This window comes from Hypanus sabinus, chromosome 2 (assembly GCF_030144855.1).
Source record: "Hypanus sabinus isolate sHypSab1 chromosome 2, sHypSab1.hap1, whole genome shotgun sequence".
NCBI classification, from domain to species: Eukaryota; Metazoa; Chordata; class Chondrichthyes; order Myliobatiformes; family Dasyatidae; genus Hypanus; species Hypanus sabinus.
The window spans coordinates 41,561,496-41,578,850 of NC_082707.1; positions in this window are offsets into that span (position 1 = coordinate 41,561,496).

Genomic DNA, 17,355 nt, shown 5'->3' on the forward strand with positions numbered 1-17,355 from the left:
CAACTTCCTACCCTAGTAGGTAAATCTCATCCAGATATATCCAGAATCTAACTATGCTGAAGGTTTATGTCTCCACAATGCTCTCAGGCAGTAAATTCAAGATTCCCACTCATTTTCTTAGTTCCTCTTTGATCTTTTTACCAATTGATTTGTCAGCATCAATCAATGGGTTCAGGTCATCAATCTTTAAGTTCACTTTTGTAGCTTTCAAATTTATATTGGAGAGATTTCCCACCAGAAGATGGAAAGTTACAACATGTTGAAGACTGTAGCAACTTATACCATGCAAAGTTTAACATATTAATTTACCTGGTACTCATATGAAATGTAAACTACTTATTTTATTTCAGACGGATGTTCCTGAGTAACATATTCATTAGCATCTATTAATATTGTCTGCAAGGCTTGTCATGCTTTTATTTGTAAGAAGACTTAGAGATTTATCCCATCAAGTTTTATTCTGAACTGCAGCCTTTTATCCTATGAGGAACAGAACAAATATGATCTTTAACATGTTATTTTAATTGCTCTATGCAGGACCAGTCACAACTTCTTTTGCAGAACTGAGGTTCAGTAGAATAAGGGTTAAATTGATGCATTGATTCATTTAAGAAGCAGAACTCATTTTCTTTTTTTTTCCGAATGGACGATTTTATCTTTAATATTGATGCATGTTTTTCAGATGTTGCAGAAGCAGTAAGTAACTTTTAATTCCCCTCTAAATGTCATAGAATGAGATGAGATCAAATGAATCAATAGAGCAAAACACACAAAATGCTGGGGGAACTCAGCAAGCCAGGCAGCATCTATGGAAAAGAGTAAAAAGTTGACGTTTCGGGATGACGATGAATCGGGTCCTGATGAAGTTCCTCGGCCTGAAACATTGACAGTTTATTCTTTTCCGTGGCCTGGTGAGTTCCTCCAGCATTTTGTGTGTATTACTTTGATTTCCTGCATCTGCTGATTTTCTCTTATTTGGGGATCAATAGAGCATTTAGTTCAATTCCCACTTTCATAGATATTCCCTTTGTCCTATCCATTCTTTCCACCACCTTTTCTGTAACATATGAATACTGTATACTTTCAGCTCTCTTTCAATGTCTGAAACCTTAACTTTGACTGACTTCCTGAGTCTGTCCAGTATTTTCTGTTTCTATTTTAGATTTTCAACACCTGCGGTTTCTTTGATTATCATTTGTGCTTTGTCTTGTGTGTGCGTGTGAGAGAGATTTTAGTAACAATAGGACAGAATAACTTGCATCTATATGGTAAAATAAATATCACAAACATCCTTATCAGGAATATAATCAGACAGAGAATTGGAACTGCAAAATAAGAACAATTTGAGGGACATCATGAAGACAGGGAGTAAGGTGGAAAGGCAAAGGTGCTTGTGGAAAGAATTCCAGAGCACAGGGCTGACATTTCTGAAGGCACAGTCACCAATAATAAGTGGATGGAAAGGGGAACATCTAATCTTGGCATATAATTATATTTTAATGTGATCAAAATATACCTTAAATTAATAACTCCTATCCTAAGAAAAAGTGTGAAAATCACTTTTAAAATCAGTTATTTGCTATTGTAACCAGGCGAATCTTTAAAATAGGGTATTAATCTAACCGATATATAATCCATCAACCTTGTTAGTCTATCTCAATTTGAAAACTGACATATGCAATTAAACTACTGAGATAACAATTTGTGTCAAACGAAGATTTTTTGCTTAAAATCAGAACTCCTGTATTCACTGAAGCTTGTAATGAATAATTCTGATAAATTCTAAAATGTGGATTATAAATTACTGTTGCATAAATCGGCCCTTCATTACTGCAGTTATTACGAATTTTGAAGTAATAGAAACAAGAAATGAAGCAGGTATTATGCTTTCTCTAGCACATGAAATTCCATGAGCAATATAATTTTCACCACTCTCATGATGTTCATTTCCCAACAACAACCTGTCTCGTTCAGGTCACAGGATTAGCCACAATTGTTTCTAACAACAGTTCTGTTCCTTTAGAGGCCGCAGCCTCTTGGGCCAACATGTAGTTCTGGTTGGGGTGCTTGTTTCCATACAAACCCCATCTGGTGTCTCTGGCAAGGAGTGATGAGCCCTTCCCAATGAAACTGGATATTTTGAATGATGAGCTGGTCAGGGATTTGGAGAACTGACCTTTTAGTTGATTGTAAGGGTTTCAGTGTGTGCAATGATAAGCCAGGTAAGGAGAGGTTAAAAGGGGTTAACTGGGTTTACTGGCTTTGACGACCGGTTGATATAACACAAAACCAGAAACGCAGCTTTCCACCCTCCTCAGAGTACCTAAGCTTTAAAATAAAGAAATATTGGCAGGGTTTGAGTCTCCCAGGTGGAGAGCGTTTAAGTGTCAACATGTTTTAACTGTGTGGACTCCTCTGAGTTGCCTGTTTTTTTTAAGTACCTTGCAATTCAGAGACAGCGTGCCTCGGATTGCCTTCCTTCCTGTATCAAAACAAGTGGAATAGCCAGACGCATGTTAACCAGTTAATAAGCATCCCACAGGAACCTTTTATAGTAAATAATTGTCCAGTATGTTTCTCATTGATACTTCTGACGAAGTTGTTTAATTTTGAGTGAGATCTCGGATATTGACAGCTGTTAGTGGCTGCCGTCATTCGTTTCCCTTCTCCTTTTTGTTTGCCACCATCGTCTCATGGAAAAGAAGAAAATAAATATTGAGGTTAATCTAATTTCCTCTGAGTTCAGCCAGGAAGTGTTTGTTGCCCTAGAGCCAGATCAGAATGATAATCACAGAGAGGGAGGGAGGAAGCAAAGCTGTGAGTCACCAAGATTAAACACCTGTAACCGTGAACACTGCAGGCCACACAGGTAGCCAGATCTTGGCACCTCCAACTTAATATTTTTCCCAGTAGAATATGATGCAAGTAAAATTTAAGATAAAACCAGTTCTAATTTTTCACTTTGCCTGAATGAATGATACATGCCTTTACACATGTATGCTTAGACTATGAGCAGACAAACAGATCATTTAAAGCCTATCCTTAATCATAAGTGACATCCTAACATTCTCATGAAGTATGTCCTGTAAAGCCCTATGTTTATTGACTCAGCCAACACATTGAGCAAAGAGAAGCCCAGGAGAATGGAGGTATTTGTAGTGACCTTGCTTTCAAACCAGGTTACAAACTAAGGGCAATTTCACTAAAAAAAAGCGTGAATATGTGTACCAATATCAAAGACAGTAAGCCAATTCATCTGTTTGTGTGGTTATTTGCCCAAAGCAATCAATATTCAGAGGGGTATAAAGGACTAACAGTGCTTGAGTAGGCTTTGACTTTGTATGGATTAAACTGGTGTCTGGTATCTGATAACATAATCAAAAACCTGTCCTCAACTACATGCAAGTGGCTGTGAGGATCACCAGAATTTTCAACTCTTATGTCATTGAGATCCTATATTTGCTCAAATGGATCTTCCCATGTATTAACCAAAATAATATCCTTCTCCATTAAGAAAATAACTCAAGTATGACTGTGCAAGTAACTGTGCATTTCATAAATTTCAATTTTCAACAGAGCAGAAATTGATTTTTTTCTCAGATAAGATTTTTTTTGTAAAAGGCCAATGTTTGTCAACTTTGAGAGGGTGGTGCTGATCCACCCTCTTGAACAAGTGCCATTGCTTTTGTTGAAGGTGCTCCTGTAATGTCTTTGGAGAGGGGTTTCTCATATTTAGACCCAGTAACAAAACATGAATACCAATGTTGTTGCAAGTCAAGACAATAACACGAAGGGCAACCCGCAGGTAATGAGATGTTCTTGATATCTGAGTTTTTGTTTGGGAGGCGGAGTAGCCTAGGTGACTCTGATCATGGTGTATTGTACAGCCAGTGTACAATGATAGTGAAAGGAATGAATGTTTAGAGTATTTCAACATTTCTAATCGAGTTGACTTGGCAAACATTATCCATACTTTTGGATGCTGCAATCACCTACTCTGGTACAGAGTATCCCATCACGCTCTTCCAATTTATAAATGGTGGAAAGCCCCAGAACATATTGCAGTGATGACGCATTTGTCCGAGGATTCCCGTCTTCGGGCAAGTAACAGTACTTATGTGGCAGGTACTCATGTTTATAGTAAATGACTTCCTCAGTCTGTTGATGAAAGGGGTCTTGACAATGCTGATTCCATTGAACGTCATGCATTGTTACTTGTTGGACTTCTATAGTACTTGCTTAGCAGTACTGCAGAGATTTGATGTGATCTGTTGATTAAGATTTTGCTTATTACTTTCCATTGCGTGCTGCTTTACAGTTCAGTGTGCATTTTGTCCAGTGTTAGAGCTTTGCGAGGTTGGCATCTCTTTTTGGAGGACACCAGGTGCTAATTCTAGCATGCCCTTTGGCACTCAATGAATCCTTGATAAAAGAGTAAAGTGAGGAATATGCCAAGCCCTGAATGTATCAGGTAGAATACAGTTTTGCTGCTGCTGGTCACCCAGAGTTCTGCTAGGATGCACACTTTTAAATAAGAAGATCTGTTTTGAATCTATCTCATTTAGTCCAAGTGTGTGGCTCCACACAGCATGATATCGTTTGACTTATTAGCACTAGGACATTGTCCACTTAGTAAATAAATTGTTAGGAAGTTCTCATGTAAGAAGAGTATAATTTCAAAAAAATGAGCAAACCATTAAAAAGGGAGATGATGGGTAATGAACGGACTGAATACATATTTTGCATCAGTCTTCACTGTGGAAGCCACGAGCAGTATGGTGGAAGTTGCAGGTGTCAGGGATCATAAAGTGCGTGAAGTTACCATAACTAGAGAGTAGGTTCTTGGGAAACTGAAAGGTCTGAGGTAGATAAATCCCCTGGATCAGATAGTGCATATCCCTGAGTTCTGAAAAGGAAGCATTAGTAATAATCTTTCAAGAATCACTAGATTTTGGAATGGTTCTGGAAAACTGGAAAATTGTAAATGTCACTCCACTCTTCAAGAAGGGAGAGAGGCAGAAGAAAAGAAACTATAGGTTACTTAGTCTGACCTCAGTGGTTGGGAAGATGGTGGACTCAATTAGTAAGGATGAGGTCTCAGGGTACTTGGAGGCACATGATAAAATAGGCCGTAGTCAGCAGGGTTTCCTCAAGGGAAAATCTTGCCTGAAAAATCTGTTGGAATTTTTTGAGATAATAACAAGCAGGATAGACAAAGGAGTATTGGTTGACGTTGTGTACTTGGATTTTCAGAAGGCCTTTGACAAGGTGTTTCACATGAGGCTGCTTAACAAGCTACGAGCCCATGGTATTACAGGAAAGATTCTAGCATAGATAAATCACTAGCTGATTGGCAGGAGGCAAAGACTGGGAATAAAGGGAGCCTTTTCTGACTGGCTGCCGGTGACTAGTGGTGTTCCACAGGTTTGAGCCCCTTATCTTTGACAGGATGTGCTGAAACTGGAGAGGGTTCAAAGGAGGTTCATGAAAATTATGTCAGGATTGAATGTCATATGATGAATGTCTGATGGCTCTGGCCCTCTATTCACTAGATTTCAGAAGAATGAGAGGTAATGTCATTGAAACCTATCGAATGGAGAAAGACCATGATAGAGTGGATGTGGAGGGGATGTTTCCTGTGCTGGGAGAGTCTAAGACCAGAGGATACAGCCTCAGAATAGGGGCGCCCTTTTAGAACGGAGAGGAGGAGGAATTTCTTTAGCCAGACGGTGGTGAATCTGTGCAATTCTTTGCCACAGATGGCTGTGGAGGCCAAGTCTTTATGCATATTTAAGGCAGAGGTTGATAGATTCTTGATTGGTCAGGGCATGAAGGGATATGGGAAGAAGTCAGGAGATTTGGGCTGAAAGGAAACATGGATCAGCCATGATGAAATGGTGGAGCAGATTCAATAGGGCAAATGGCCTAATTCTGCTCCTAAATCTTATTCAGATTCAGATTCAGTTTATTGTCATTTAGAAACCACAAATGCAATGCAGTTAAAAAATGAGATGATGTTCCTCCAGAATGATATAAACAAAGCACATGACAAAATAGACTACATCAGAAAATCCACATAACGTTTGGCAATCCCCAATCCAGAGTCAGGAGAGGCTGCTGTGTATTAATATTGCGCTACCATCTTAGCGCGTTCCCCGGAAAGGAACTCCAAACTCACCAGATAAAATAAGACCAAAAGCTAAAGCTACAAGACCTGTACAAAAACACATAGTTACAACATATAGTTACAACAGTGCAAACAATACCATAATTTGATTAAAAAAAATAGACTATGGGCATGGTAAAAATAGTCCAAAGATGTTAAAAGACTATAAGTTCGAAAGAAATGGAGAAATGGTCTTACGGTCTAATTTCTTATCTCAGACAGCCAATACTCTACATTTTTCTGTTCCAGTGAACAATGAAGCAGATTTATTAAATATATTCAAGGCAGAGCTTGATAGAAGTTTGGATGTCAAATAAGTTCAGGTACATGGGGGAGTGAAAGAAGCTAATGCTGAGGGTAAGATTGTATTAGCCATGATCCTACTGAATGGCAAAGTTGGAGGGGCTGATTGGCTATCTCCTGCTCCTTATCTTTAAGTCAGTGATAATAAATCAGATTCTGATTCTGTCCTTATATAGCGTCAGTTACTCTCATTCGTAGATTTTTACAGTGACAAGAATTCAACACACTTACCTTTTGTCAAAAGAAGCCTTGCATTGTGATGTTTCCTTTGGGTAGTGTATTATTTTCTGTACAATTTCTGACCTCCAGCAGAAAATATTATAGTCTATTATGTTTAATCAGTGTAATTTGTATAGGTCTTTAATATGTTTACTTCTTGAGATTTTCCTTGTTTCTTCCACATTTCTTCATACTGCATGTCTTTTACCAGTCAGTCCACATTCTCCTTAAAGTGATAACCCTAAGGAGAGCAGCAAACCCGACGGGTAACCTTATTCATTCCCTTAATCAGTCTAATCACCCATGTGTCAAGACTTCAAAAGAAAAATACTTAAGTCCTTTAACTGGAGTTATATATCTCATCGATTTGATTTTCTTTAAAATCTTTCCCCATCATGGTTTCTCTAAACTGCATCTTTTGCTCTTTTCATGTCTTCCACATTATTCACTATAACCCTCATCATATTGTGCCGTGTACGACATCTTTTTGATGTATTTGAAATAGGAATCACGCATTTGTCCAGTGTAAGGCTTCTTCTATTTAACTAATTTCTTCACCAACAATTGCCATGCAAATTAATATATTTTATAAATGTTACAACTTTTCTTCATAATAATCGATTAGCAATATTACCAACCTGAAGAGGATTAATAGGCATTTTGAACTTTGTCTTTTTAAAAATAGTTTTCGCTCTCTAGGTATGGAGTAGAAGGATATTTTCATTTTATTTCTTGGATGGCAAACTGTTGTGCAGCAGATTGCTGACCATAATAATGAAAGTGAAAAATGGGGCAGTCCAAACCAACATCTGTCTACTCCCGCAGTTTACAATCCAAGCAGTGAAGGTGAAAATTACTCCCATTAACTTTGTGACATTTATATCAATTAACCTGCTTGAGAAGTGTTAAAGATCATTATTATTCTTCACATCTCAATTGGCTGCTAGCCTCTAAACAAATGGCTGAAGAAAAGTTGTTATTTGGAATTACGTCATGATGTTTTTTATGTACCTAAGTGGGATAAGTAACACGTAAGCAGAGCACTTTGCAATTGTGTTTTGAATTTGTCAACGTTTCTTCAGAATCATTAGGAAACATGTTCTTTGCTTTGATTTACGTGATTGTAGGAAATTCAGAGTTGAGAGGAATAAAGTGAAATCCAAAATAGTGAAAAAAAGAAAAGAATTACAGTGCAGGGTCTTGACCCGAAGTGCTGACAATTCCGTTTTCTCCAAAGCTGCTGCTTGGTTCACTGAGTTCCTCCAACAGGTTGTTTGTTACCCCAGATTTCACCGACTACATTGTGTTGTGTCACTGAACAAATCCGGCATAATTGTCGCGATCTTGAAGAAATGGCAGCTGCTTCGCCCAGAATTTTAGGCCTCCCTTGCTTACACAGAAAAACTTGATGGTGTGGCGACCTATTTCCTGGCACATCCGAACCGGCTCACAATTTCTGGATGCCACAGCCTCACCTATGGTTCCAGCAAGCAGAAGCCCAATTCCACGTTTGGCAGATAACCTCAGAGGACACCCGTTACTACTACGTGGTGAGCTCCCTTGACCACAGCGGCCCAGGTTGCTGAGTCCGTACAGTCTCCCCCGGCAGACGGCTTCACCCAGAATTTTAGGCCTCCCTTGATTACACAGAAAAACTTGATGGCCTTGTTTTAGTGTTCTCCCAAGTGCACTGATTTGTTCTATTTTCTAGCAATGGGAGAAATTTCTAGCAGTTCTGGACTGAACCTTTGCCTGGTTAGATTGACTGCAGGAGCAATTCATTTGAATGGAGCAAAAATGACTTATTAATTTTAATTCGTTGGATTGTTTAGTTCTGTGTCTTATTTACTTTAGAGCTTTAAACCTTAAGTTTTTAATTAAAATCTGATTATTTTAAAGTTAATTGTTTATTTAATTTGCTATGTTGATTATTTGTTAAATTACATGTTTATTGGCTTTCCAAAGCATCTCCTATTCTGCTTTATCATTTGGGAAAGTCTGCAATGGGGGCTTTGTGGACTGTCAATTGGTATCTGCTTTTTTGTGGGTTGAGCTTATTCTAACCAGCCTACAAAATGAAATTATGTTTCATTAGGCCACCATGCATTGTCACTTTGTTTTTGGAAAGGCTTAGATCAGTAAGTTGATTCCATCAGTTCCAGTAAAGATAAGATCATACCCATTTTATAGATTAGGGGCAAGGTAGGCCAGCCCACAAGACTGATCATCAGTGACTTTTATCTTAACTTGCAATTATTAGATCAAGTACATCTCCCAAATTTCCTCTTCAGTAAGTTCAAGAGAAATAAAATGGCAGAACTACATTTAAATGTGAACGAGTCTAATGCACCCAGATTTGTGTTGTTGAAAAAGTTAAGTTTGTGACAGAGGAGGATAATAAGAGACTCCAAGGTGATGTCAGATGGTGGAATGTTTGAGTAGTTAAAGACTGAAATCAGATGCTGAGAATTGTGAAGGCTTACACTTTGGTAGGGAGAATGAGAAGAGGCCATATAACCTGGAAGGCACAGTTCTAGTAGGATACAGAAATGAGGGACTTTTATGCATAGTTAAATGAAAGTCGAATGAAAGATAGGTTAGGAAAATTGTTAAAAATACAGAATTCTGAGTTTTATATGAAATGGTATAAAGTACAAAACAAGGAATTCTGAGGAACATTGGTTCAACTGAACTGGAGTATTCTGTTTAGTTCTGGGTGCCTTGCATAACGAATGTGTAACTGTTCTAGAGAAATGTTTTTGTAGATGAATTACTAAAGTTAGTCTACGAATAAGGGACTTTAGCTATTGGTTGGAATGAAGAATGAGGAATTTTGAAAATATTGGTTAGAGTTGTTAAGATTATGGAAAGTATTGGCATTAGTATATAGATGAAAGAAAAATAGAGGGCTATGTGGGAAGGAAGGATTAAATTGATATTAGAGTAGGTTAAAAGGTTGGCAAAACATCAGATGCTGAAGAGCCTGTACTGTGCTGTAATGATGATGCCTATATAGACAGAGCATAAAGAGAAAAACAGATTCTGTTGTCACAGGGGTCAAAGATTAAGGGATAAAATCAAGGTGATTAACAAAAGAACTAAAAGTGACATGAGGGAAAATAACATGCAGAATGAATGGTTAAATCTGAAGTAAGTTGGCAGAGGTAGCTCTGGGACTATATTAATAGTTCACAAGGGAGCTGAATCATTATCTGAACAGAAAGAATTTGTCGGGCTTTAGGAAGAGGGTGGGAGAGTGGAACCAGCTGGATTATTCTTGCAAAGACCCAGCATTGACTCAATGAGTCAAATAACCTCCTACTGAGCAGTAACCATGCTGATATTATGTGATTTTACTTTAAGCATGACATCATTTTTCCTGACAGCATGACTATCTCGAAAGGGGAATTAGCCATATTGCAGAGAGTGTTGCTACAAGTGGAGTAATTTTCCCATGGAATTTAATCTGCAATATGTTTACTCAAAAATAATATTTATTTTCCATTTAAATTATTAATAGCATGTGTCGCATACTTCCTTGCTAAGAAGCTTAGGTAGGATGAAAGACTTTTGGATGCAATTAAGGCTATTGTAATTGGGCTGAAATTGTATCTGCATTTATGTTCATGTGTGTTTATTTGATTGAGAGCCACTCAAATTTTCAAAGTTCGAAGTAACTTTTATTATCAGAGTACATATATGTCACCACATACAACACTGAGATTCATTTTCCTGTGGCATACTCAGCAAATCTATAGAATGGTAACTATAACAGGATCAATGAAAGATGAAGTAGAGTGCAGAAGGCAACAAACTATCCAACTGCAAATAGAAATATATAGCAATAAATAATGAGAGCGTGAAATATCAAGGCTAAGAGTCCTCAAAGTGGGAACATCACAATGGAATAAAATGAAATAAAAGGAATAATTGTCAGAAACACTCAAAAAGTCGGCCAGCATCTGTGGATAGAGAAAAGTAGAGTTACCATTTCAGGTTGATAACTTTTCCTAAGAACTAGGAAATGTTTAAACTAAAGCATGGAGCAGACAAAAGGGAGAGTGAGGGAAGAGTGAAACAGAAAGTGTTTGACACGGCAGAAGGCAGCAAAGATTAAATAACAGCAAGCTGAAAGATTCCTGGGGATAAAGGTTGTGATTGGGATCAAAAGACTGGAGGAAGTGCAAATGTAGAGTAATTATCTGACTAATGGGAGTGTAGTAAATGTTGGAAATCTGAGAAAAAGAACACTAGAATATTGATTATCTTAAATGATTAATCTCAGTATTGTAATGTGCCTGGCTAAGCTGCTTCCTTTCCATAGAACCATAGAACACTACAGCACAGTAAAGGCCCTTCAGCCCTCCATGTTGTGCCGACCCATATATTCCTTAAAAAAACGTACTAAACCCACACTACCCACACTACCCACACTACCCACACTTTCATCCATGTGCCTGTCCAAGAGGCTCTTAAATACCCCTAATGTTTTAGCCTCCACCACCATCCCTGGCAAGTCACTCCAGGCACTCACAACCCTCTGTGTAAAAAAACTTACCCCTGATGTCTCCCCTAAACTTCCCTCCCTTCATTTTGTACATATTCTTTGTGTGCATTCAGCTACATTAGAACAGTCCAGGAGTGAATCAGAGAATTAATGTGACAAGAGACTGAAAATACAAGGAGTACTGAACGCAAGAGTCCCAGGTGGACTTGACTTAGATTCCATAGGCTGAAAGGTCTCCTTCTGCATCATAATGAAATATGAGAAAGTGGTTAGCTATTCAATGTAAGGACCACATTGTGAGCTGAAAATACAACGTATCAAAATCAATGTGCAAATAAATTTCTCTTTCACCTAGAAAGGGGGCTTGCTGAGCTGGCTATTAGAGGGAAGGGAGGTAAAGGAGAGGGTGTATCATCTCTTGTGGTTCACCCTCCCCTTTACCTCCTCTCCCTCCAGTATCCAGAAGGGGAGAGGATATTGGGGAAGATAGAAAAGTTTACCAAAAATGATGAATGGTTGGGAATGCTGAAAGGGAAGAAGAAAGAAAGACCCCTCTAGTGTGCCATTATGTTGAAGAAATTTAAAGTTTCGTCTGCTGAAAGCTGTGGTGGAAGATGAGACTAAAGGGACCCTATCCTGGTTCTAGGTGTGTGGAGAAAGGGTGAGATCAGACATGCAAGGAATTTAATGGCTACAGTTGATGGGTGTCAATTTCTCAGCAACCCCTCAAGTACAGGATGATCTGTCTCACAGACAGGTTTCTGAATCCAGAGATCTTTCAGGACTTGAATCCTCACATTAAATATCTGCTCACAGAAGATCAGACATTCCCTCCTGGATCATCGGTCTTCTTGCCTTTTCCATTATTGTGGGAGGGAATATATATTTGAGGAAAAGGGAAGACAAATTGGAAACACTGGAAAGTGAAGTCAGCAGAACAAATATGATAGAAATTGGGGACAGAGAGAATGAAATTAAATCTTTATCGGAAGCAAGTAGGGAGAAAGTATGGGTGAAATGAATGTGTGGTCACCAATGTGTCTATAGTGTATATAGAAGAGTTTTGCTGCTGTGGTTATATATACATCACCAAACATTTAGTTGAATCATTTGTTGATGTCAGAAGCCTATGTGTTTTTTTCCCTTGAGCATTGAAATGATTCTGATTAGAGAGCAGCCAATTTCAAAGCTGATCCAAAGTTTTATGTTAATTTAACTAGGTTCTAATTTTCAGAACTTGAACTTTTCAAAGTAGCATCAATACATTTCAGTAATACAATGATCTTCTTCGTGGCTTAATCTTGATTAATGGGAACAGCCTTGTAATTGCAGATAGAAGGTTGTGATATTCATAGATAATCTAATCTCTGATTGCATCTCTTCCTTCCTCTTTGCATGCAGGTGTCTGGTCCAACCTGTTGGATGAGTCTGTTTGCACAAGACATCGCCGATGAGGGTCTTACCCATTCATGGCTGATTGCACGCGGAGCAGAACACAGGTTACCACGTCAAACTGCTGAGACATGCAGGTGTGAGCAATCAGTGCAGATAAGCATTAATCCTCAGACACTGGAATACTGGAATACTTTCAGCAGAGGAGCACTCAACTGCATACTTTCAAGCGAATGAACAGCATCAAACCTGGCTCTCTGTGTGCTATAATACCGATAAACTGTGAACATAATGTGTATGTTGATCTCTGAAATTATTAAGTTGCCTTTTGTTGTTTAACCTTTTTTTAAATAAAAAAAAATCTCCCCCATCAAGGATTTATTTAGAGATATGTCTATTTTTGAAATTTGAACAATCAAAATTAGGGATATATATGTTTTGATATCAATAACTTCCTTAACTAGGAATTTATCGTATATTTATTTACTTCACTTTCTCTATTCACATATATCCTTAATTATTCCTCCTCTTCAAATTAACAACTGCAATTCTCAGCTGGTACAATCCTACCTAGAAGGGATTGAAAGTTATAGTCATACATACTTTACCTCAGGACACAGAGCATACGTGACAACTCAACAAACCGGGCACTTAGACTGAGATCTGATCAGGATTCTTCTCAGTGAGACTCCAAGTGCATGAACAATATTCTTGATTTATGTTACAATCTCAAAACATGGTGAGGCTGAAAAGCAAGCTGCTTCTTTGAGACTTAAGCATTTTCTGTTTATTGTTTTATTTGTGGTTTTGTATTTTAAAACTATCCAGAACATTTGATCCAATTATCAGAAAGTAAACAAATGATCATGGAAATTTTATAAGATCAAATATCAAAATGTAAAATAAACGAACTGAGCTGAAAAAAATAAATAAAGTTGTTTATCATAATATTCCTTAGTCCTTTTGTGTTTCGGTAAATCTTTATCAGGAGATACTGTATATTGAAAACTGGATGAGAAACCAACAAACTTCTTGATTCAAGGATTTAATTAAAATCATGAAACAGGAGAAAAATAGTAAGGTGGTATTGTTCTTATTTGTTTAAATATGGCCAACATACTCATTTTGTGTAGCTAAATACTGTAATTATGTTTCTAGAAACAAAATGGCATTAATTTTCAGTTCATTGTATTAAATTTTATTCCAATATTTGTAATTTAAAATCTGTAGGGTTTCTGATGGAGTTTAAGTAAGATATTCAGATATGATCAGTTAAAACTACATGAATGAATTAAGACCATAAGATATAGGAGCAGAAGTAGGCCATTTGGCCCATCTGCCATTCAATCATGTGCTGATCCAATTCTTTTGGTCATCCCTACTCCCCTGCCTTCTCTCTGATGCCCTGGCTAATCAAGAACCTTTCTATCTCTGCCTTAAATACACCCAATGACTTGGCCACCACAGCTGCCCGTGGCAAAAAATTCCACAGACTTGTCACTGGCTGACTAATGTAATTTCTCCGCATCTCTGTTCTAAATGGATATCCTTTAGTCCTGAAGTTGTGCCCTCTTGTCCTAGTCTCCCCTATCATGGGAAATAACTTTGCCATATCTAATCTGTTTAGGCCTTTTAACATTTGGAATGTTTCTATGAGATGCCCCCTCATCCTCCTGAACTCCAGGGAATACAGCCCAAGAGCTGCCAGTTGTTCTGCATATGGTAACCCTTTCATTCCTGGAATCATTCTCATGAATTTTCTCTGAACCCTCCAATGTCAGTATATCCTTTCTAAAATAAGGAGCCCAAAACTGCGCACAATACTCCAAGTGTGGTCTCACAAGTGTTTTATTGAGCCTCAACATCCAATCCCTGCTCTTAAATTCTACACTTCTAGAAATGAATGCCAACATTGCATTTGCCTTCTTCACAATAGACTCAACCTGGAGGTTAACCTTTAGGGTATCTTGCACAAGGACTCCCAAGTCCCTTTGCGTCTCTACATTTTGAATTCTCTCCCCATCTAAATAATAGTCTGCCCATTTATTTCTTCCACCAAAGTATATGACCATACACTTTCCAGCATTGTATTTATTTCATTTGCCTCTTCTTTGCCCATCTTCCTAAACTATCCAAGTCTCTCTGTAGGCTCTCTGTCCTCTCAACACTACTCATTCCTCCAGTCTTTGTATCATTGGCAAATTTAGCCACAAATCCATTAATCCTGTAGTCCAAGTCATTGATATACATAAGAAATTCCTCCTTTACATCCTTTGTCATTTTGTTAATGTCAATTAAAGCGAATGTTTATGCTTCAGGTCTGCTAATGACACACACCACAAGTTTATTTAGGAAAAAGCATTATAAACGATATGTGACAAAAGCAACTAAATTTGGCATTTTATATCAAAGAAATTAAAGTCTTAGAGGAAAGCAATTTTCTGCTGGTTACATGTAAGCATTTACTTTTGTGTGGAATTTGTTGTTTAATTTTTTGTTTACCACAGACCACGTTTATTTCAGTTGATATTGGCTCAAACTTCCTCCTTTAATGGGACATACAGTTCCAAAGCAGCTACAGATGGAAACCCTTTACAGGTATGAAGAAATCTGGAGCAACTGCCTAAAGGTTGTTAGTCCCAATGTCTGCAGTAATGCATTTTCAGCTCCTGTTCTTAATACTCATGTACTCATGCTGGTTGGTTTTTTTTCCCTTCATTCCCTTTGGGAGCTTGAACATTTACAATAATTGACTTGTAATTAGAGCGTATTTGTGATCTGCTCCACAGCTAATTGTGCATCGAGGAAAAAAACTGACACTGGTGAAGCAAGCTTGACCCTTGACTTCTGACTAAGCTGCACGGTAAACAATCTGCCAGTGTATTGCCCAGGTGGATTCAGAGCGGCAGGTTAATATCGGCTTTCAACAAAGAGGAACAAAACTTCTTGATGAAGGGACAGATGTGTTTAATTGAGTAATTTTACTGCATTCAGACATGTACTCGGAAACCAAAAGTACAAGGGAAACTCATCAGCAGCTATAGTTCATTGGAGTAATGAAACCAGACACCTGCAAGTTTGCAGAGGCTTGCTTTTTATGTCCTATGTCTGACATATTTCAATCTGTTTTCTTTGCCACTAAAAGGTGTTCTTAAAGGAGAATTATAGAAAACAACTGCTAAATAGTTAATACAGTCCACTATTTCCCTCTGCGAAAATCCATTGACTGCTCCATCTTTTATGCCTGATGATACTTGAACAATAAGGAAACTAAGTTTGTTTCAAAGCAAACCTAATCTCTCGTAAGTTCTGAACTCAGAATATATTTACTAAGCTCCAGCCACAGTCTGTACCTGCCCTAAACCTGCCCTGGCTTGTTGCTGCACTGTTCCACAGTACGTGTTTACAAATATCCAAATGTACTGTCTAAAGTAAAGAAGAAACTTAAATTATATTACTGCAGTTTTGAGCATTTGTCAGTTCAGAATGCTCATTCAAAGGAAGGATGTAAATTATATTTAAGAAATTTCTATATTATGCAAAGTAGATTCTGATTTATCCAATTGATAAATGCCACCAAACTGTTCAAAAGGACTTTGCTATTTTTAATGTTTTATGTTATCTTTGAATAGTTTGGTGGCAAGTTGGTGAATCTATTTTAATCTTGTTTTGCATTGCTACCCAAAGTTTTATTTTGCCTATTGCTCCATTGATACACCTGACCTGAGCCCCTCTTTCATACTGTGGGTGCTGTGTAAGTTGAGGACCACAGTTTGATCCCGGAGAAGTAAAACATTAATTTCCTTCTATTCTCTTCTCCCGAGTCATCTATCCACATGGATAGTTTATATGTTGCTGAACCAAAGTAAGTCAGAAGGATAAAGATCGTTTAACTGTTTTTGCATCAGAATCTTGCGTGTTCTTTCCATTGTTGTTGTAGATTAGCCTCCTGTTCTTCCCAAGCTGTTCGTATTCTGTTGTCCCTCTCATAATTGGAGCATTTTAAAAAATATTCTTCCTTCCTTTGAAATCAAGGTATACAAAGAAAAGAATCAGAATCAGGTTTGATATCACCAGCAAATATTGTGAAATTTGTAAACTTCACGGCAACAGCACAACGAAATACATGATATATAAATATAGAGAAAATACTGAGTTACATTAAGTATATATATTTATATTAAATAGTTAAATTAAAACAAGTAGTGCAAATAAACCCAGAAATTAACAAAAAAGTAGTGAGGTAATGTTCATGGGTTCAATATCCATTTATAAATCAGATGGCAGAGGGAAGAAGCTGTTCCTGAATCACTGAGTGTGTGCCTTCAGGCTTCTGTACCTCCTTTTTGATCGTAACAATGAGAAGAGGGCATGATGCCCTCAATGAGAAGTCAATGAGAAGAGGTGATGCGGATCCTTAACGGTGGACGCTGCCTTCCTAAGTCACTACTCCTTGAAGATGTTTTGGATACTATGGAAGCTGGTACCCATGATGGAGCTGACTAATTTTACAAATTTCTGCAACTTACTTTGATCTTGTGCCGTAGCCGCCCCGCCCCCGACCCATCCACCATACCAAACGGTGATTCAGCCGGTCAGGATGCTCTCCACGGTCCATTTGTAGAAGTTTTGGAGTGGTTTAGTTGACAAATCAAATGTTCTGAAACTCCCAATGAAATATAGCCACTGTCTTGCCTTCAGATCCAGTCTTTTTTGTAAGTATGAATATCACCAAGCCTCTTTTAATGGTTGGCATTTATGATACTAC